We start from the raw sequence: 6,185 nt of genomic DNA, 5'->3' as shown, positions 1-6,185 counted from the left end.
TGCCTCACAACCAAGATCAACATCAACAAACATCCCATGATATTCAACACTAAGATCTTGTGTGGCTACACCTTCGCAATGAATGCTTCCCCAATGAACGCAACTCCAATCTTCTACCTCGAGCCGATGGAGCCTTCAAGGTGCTAGAATGCTACAACAACAAGGCCTACAAGATAGACATCCCATGCGACAAGTAATCTGTGAGCGACATATTCAACATCAAGGATCTCTCTCGCTACCATGGTGATGAGGCTTTCGATCCAAGGTCGGATCTTTCCCGGGGAGAGATGATGCGGAGCATCCTATGGTCATCCCCAAGGACCTACCTTCATTTCCTACGACACCACATGGACCAATGACAAGAGCTCAAGCAAGGGCTATCGAAACTAAGGTGAAATCTCTCCTCTCCGAACTACTACTTTCCACATGTGAGACATGGCTACTACCTCGAGCAAAAACTCTATGTGTGATCAGGTACCTAGAGGATAGCCACAGAGTAACTACAGCCAACGACCAAGATGGAGAGGATACCAAGTACAAGAAACAAGAGAAGAAGCTTCCAGACATCTACACCCTCCGGAGTCTGGACGACCGGCCCCCGCCGGACATCCGACACCTGGAGAGAGCCAACCAGCCAGCCCAAGGCTGAGCCAGCAAGAGCTACAGCAGCCGGACGACCGACAAGGACCAGATGTCCTACACCCCCAGCACTCGGACGACCGAGCCCCTCCGGACATCCGGTGTCACCCAACAGATGGGAAATTAATGGAAGTACGAGCCCTTTGGACGACCGAGCCCCGGACGACCGACGCCCTCCAGACATCTAACAGTGCCTGACAAGAGCAGAATCGTCAGACGACCAACGCCCTCTGGACGACCGGACCTTCGCGAGCCTCCGGACGTCCGAGACCCACCGGACGTCCGGCGCCTGTCTGCCCATAGTGACTAGGGCGGAGTCCCATGTGCCCCTTCGACCCCCTAGACTATATATACGACTCCACCTCCACTTTTCTTGGGTTAGAAATAGTTTAGCTCATTTGAGAGATAGAGCATTGCTCATCCACTTGACACATACTCCTTTGGAGACCAAGGCCTCCACGGAGAAGATCCCAAGTGGATTCAAGATCCCTAATGGGACGATCCCCTCATGGATTCAAGACCCCGTCTTCAGATTGGGAAGAACTACCGCCTCTTGTATCGTCCTTTGTTGCGTTTGAATCTTGTATCGCTCTTTGTGTTCATGGATCTAGCACATGTATGATTGTTCTCATTGATTTGAGTGTTTCCCCTCATGTTTCCCCTCGTGTGTTCGTCGTGTTCTTCGCGGGATCCCTCCAAATCATGAAAGATCGTCCCCTAGGGTTCCAACGTAAATCAAAAGGGTTCGAACTTTTGACCAATCAACACTTGTGGTGCTGAGCATCCGACGGTCATCCCCATGGACACTACCTCGACTACCCAAGGTCCAAGTGGCCCCATGACAAGATCTCGAGCACGTGCTATTCAATCTGAGGTGACATCGCTCCTACCTAAGTCAGAGACACTATGTGTGATCAGGTACAACGCACAAGCCATGGAGCCAAGAGCTGAAGAAGAAGAAACAGACATCAACTCTCTGTTCAGCCCAGAACTTTCGGCCAGAGCCCGGAACTTCCGGCCCTCAAAACCTCCTGCCGCCCTGGAACCTCCGGCCTCCGACGACCCACACAAGCCTGGGCGTGCCAACTCTCTGGTTAGCCTGAAACATACCCGGAAACTGGCTTGTACCTTCCAGCCTGCCCAGACCTTCCAGCCCCCGGAAGTTAGCTCAGCACTCACCGTGCAAACTCTCTGGTAAGGCCGGACCCTCCATGGAACCTGGCCCAGAACTTTCAGCCCCGCCTGGAACTTCCTGCCCTGCCTGCGCGTAGTGATTTGGGCCGAGACCCGTGTACCATTTCACCCCTATACTATATATACTCTTCTCCTACCTACGTTTTAGGGTTAGCAAAGTAGTATCTCATTTGAGAAACTTTGCTCTCCACTTGATCCCTTCTCCATCGGAGTTCACGACCTCTACGGAGAAGATCCACCAAGTGGACTCAAGACCCCTAACGGGAAGACCCCTCAAGACCTCCTCACGGAGAAGAACTTGCTACTTGTATCGTCCTTTGTTAACCTTGGATCGTGTATCTCTTTGTGCTTCGAGGATCTAGCACATGTGTAATCGAATCTTGTTGGTTTGAGTGAATCCTCTCGTGTTTCCCCTCATGTTTTCCCCTTGTGTTCTTTGTCTTTTCTCGTGGGATCCGCTCCAATCGTGAAAGATCGGGCGTCTAGGGATCTACCCTACATCATCTTGGTATCATGAGCCACGTTGATCATGATTTTGGAGCCTCCCTCTTTGTTTTCTAGCCCAATTTTGTTGTGGTTCGTCCCAATTTTGAAAATCCCCACAAAAATAGTCTTCCCAAAAATGTTGTGATTTGTTAGTGTGATGAAGTTTTGTTGGATTTGATCCGTGGATTTCACGTGTGGCATGTAGATCTATCTTCCCCGCCCTTCCATCCACCCAATTTTTTTCTTTTCCCTACGGATTTGGGTTTTCCCAATGTTTTTCTACCCAAATCCATGATCCCAAATTTCCCGTTCTTGATAGAATCGCGACCCCTGGAACTTCTGGCCACCGGACCTTCCGGCCATCCTAGAAATTCTGGCCCCCGGACCTTCCATCCTCCCCAGAACGTTCGGACTAGACAGAAAGTTTCTGCATCTTCGACGACTTCCACTACTTCGCCAAGTCCGACTGCAGTGCAGCAACATCTTCGCCAACGTACTGAAGATCATGCACTACAACACTGACCACTTCATCATCATCTGTCCTTACTTACACTAGACAAACCATTGATGGTAACCTTGATGACATCTTTGTCTACTCCTTGCAATTACATTGATAACCCCATAGCCTTGCTTTTGTGTCACTTACCCATCGAGACTAGCCATTGAGATTGCCGGCAAGGTCGCTTGTGCACATTAGTGATCATCATCTCGTTGCATATATCATCATTGTGGTGTTAATATCTTGGTATCATCTCTTGTGTCACAAGTTTGTCATAGCATATACACAGTTGCTAGCTTGGTTCGTGAAGTTTTGCATAAGTGGCCATCAAAAGAGCTCAAAAGAGAAAGATCCAAACAAGCTTTTAAGCAAAAGAAAAGATAAGTAAAGAGCTTTTAAGCAAGAACCATAGCATCATACAACATTAAGATTGTCATACTCGGTCATATTGGATCATATCATTGGAATACCATACATATAGCATACTTGGGATAGAAATTGTTGCATTTTTGCTTAGTAGGTTGTGCACACGTTTTGTATCCGCCTATTGTGCAATCGTGCTAGCGTCTCTCTAGTGTTGTGCAACAAGAGCATTTTCGTGGATTCCACATTTTGGCTCATTCCTTGGTTGCACGTCCCCATTTATCTATTTGTGTGTGTGTTTCCGTGTACCACATCTTACTATTGGTCTACTTGTTGCATTGTAAATTTGTGAATATTTTCCAACATTATTGAGTCTCACTAACATTTGCATCAATTTTGTGCCACTATCATAACCAAGCTCCACCAAAGGCTTTTACTTGTGTAGGTGTGAGAACCGACAAGAATTGGTACCAATTGTGCTTTTTCCTTGTTACACATTTGAGTGATCATTGATCCATCTTCAACATCGGTCAAGGTACATTTGGTATGAGTTCTTCTCTTTCTCCAACTCACATATTTGCTTGGAATGATGTATAGGCCAAGTTCTTCTACCAACCCACTCTTCATTGAGCAAGACGACGACATGTCCTTCTACGTCACCAAGAGCCACCTCTTTGGTGCACAACGAGCTTTGCATCAAGAACAACAAGCAATGAGCGACCATATCGACAATCTCGCTATCGACTTATGACTCTTCGAACAACGTACAAGAGACTACTTCGACAACAAGCTCAAAGAACACAAACAAGAGAATGGTGCAAGAATGGACGAGATTCGTGCCTTGTTGATCAACCGCTCTTCTACCTTGTCGTCCCACTCAAGACGGAGCTACTCGAGTCGATACTCTGATGACACTATGTCTGGTTCAAGTACACCAACATCAAACACTCTACGTCGAGCCACACGCCAAGACTGTCAAGCAAACCGCAATCCTCTACACGGAACCAATCCTCAAGAGAAACTTCTAGTGCAAGAACATTGACACCGTTAAAATCAAGCTACCTTCACGCAAGAACAAGAAAGGCAATGTCTACGCCAACAAGAGGAAGAGCACGCACGCCAACACAAAGACGAGCAAGATGCCAAAGCTGTCCGTCTACAACAACAACATCATGAAGCCCAAGCACTTGAGGCGCAACGTGCCCTCCAAGACACGGGTCATGCCATCGCCGATCACAACCGACATACGCGTGAGCAAGAAGAAGCACTTTGCGAAGAAGTCCAAGAGAGGAACTATCAAGCACGATTGAATCGACAAGCTCCTCTTCAAGCACGACAAGAACCCCAAGTTCACCAAGAGCAACATGATGCTCCACGCCAAGAGAAAAATGAGGTTTCTAACCCTCCACGTCAAGGGCGACATCATCACCCGCGCCCCCAACACAATGAAGAGCAACACTACGGCAAGCTCAAGTTCACCATGCCCAAGTTCACCGGAAGCAATGATCCCGAAGAATACCTGTCATGGGCATTGAAGGTCGACAGGATCTTTCGTTTGCACAACTATGAGGAAGAGAAGAAGATTGCCATGGCATCCCTTGAGTTCCAAGACTACGTACTTATTTGGTGGGAACAAGTCATTGAGCACCAAGAGGCAAGAGGTGAGCCACCCATCACAACATGGGCTCAAATGAAGGATGTCATGAGAGCACGCTTTGTCCCAACCTACTACAACCACGATGTCTTAAAAAAGTTCCAACTCCTCAAACAAGGAACAAAGACCGTTGAAGAGTACTACAAAGAAATGGAGATTGCCATGATACGAGCCTATGTCACGGAGGATGATGAACAAAATATGGCCCGTTTCTTGAATGGACTCAACCATCCTATCAAGAAGATCACCGACTTCGAACCTAACTCCAACCTCATCGAGCTAGTGCATCAAGCTACCAAAGTGGAACGTCATGTCGAAGATGACTTCAAGTATGCAAAGTTCTCTTCCAAGTCCTATGGATTCTCCAACAACCAAGCTTCAACGACTCCAACACCCTCTACAACCACCGGCGACAGGTCAAACTACAAGAAGACTTTGACAACATCAAGTCGTCCTCCTACTACAAACAACTTCAAGCCAAGAGCATCATCATCATCTACTCGAACTGATGAGACCACCAAGACAAGTTCCATCAAATGCTTCACATGCGGCACACGAGGCCACAAGTCCTTCGAGTGCACCAACAAGCGCACCATGATCCTCAACGACAACGAAACCTATGACTCCATGAGTGAAGAGGAAACGAAATCCCTTGACCAAGTGGCCATGCGCCGGCAAGTGAACAAAGATGAAGATGATCAAGTCTTTTGTGATGAAGATTCGAGCCCCGCTCTTGTTGTCTCCAAGGATTTGACTCTTCAACATCAACAAGACGAAGACCAAAGATGACATATCTTCCACACCAAGGCCGGCATCAATGGAAGGTCCGTGAAGGTCATAATCGATGGAGAGAGTTGCCATAACTTGGCGAGTGAAGAGCTATGCTCCAAGCTCCAATTGGTCAAGATGAAGCACCCACATCCCTACAAGGTCCAATGGCTAAGCGACTCCGGCACTATCCAAGTCGATCATATGGTGCAAGTTTCCTTCAAGATCGGAGCATACGAAGACATTTTGGAGCGTGATGTCATTCCGATGTTCGTTCGCCACCTCCTTCTTGGACGACCATGGCAATTTGACCGAGGCGTCATCCACAATGGGTGAACTAATCACTATAGCTTCAAGATGAAAGGAAAGGAGTATGTGCTATGACCTATGTCTCCAAGTCAAGTGATCGCTGACAAGCAAGCCACCCATCATGGAGAGAAGAGTGAGAGAGCGAACCAAAATAAAGAGAGTGAGCGCCACAAGCCAAAACCGAGTGCCTCCATGATGAGAGACAAGAAAACTCTAGTCCTTTTTGGCACCAAAAGTGAGATGAGAGAAGTGTGTGAGAACCCATCAAGTGTT

At 47.7% G+C, this 6,185-nt stretch overlaps 1 pseudogene; it reads left to right on the top strand.

Moving 5' to 3' along the window:
• Positions 1-4,491, top strand: part of LOC119350323 — an 84,737-nt pseudogene extending 80,246 nt beyond the window's left edge.
• Positions 4,492-6,185: the final 1,694 nt, after the last annotated feature.

The sequence above is a fragment of the Triticum dicoccoides genome, chromosome 1B, assembly GCF_002162155.2.
Source record: "Triticum dicoccoides isolate Atlit2015 ecotype Zavitan chromosome 1B, WEW_v2.0, whole genome shotgun sequence".
Lineage (NCBI taxonomy): Eukaryota > Viridiplantae > Streptophyta > Magnoliopsida > Poales > Poaceae > Triticum > Triticum dicoccoides.
The sequence above is the reverse complement of the archived record's forward strand: the minus strand, read 5'-3'. Positions and strand labels throughout refer to the sequence as shown.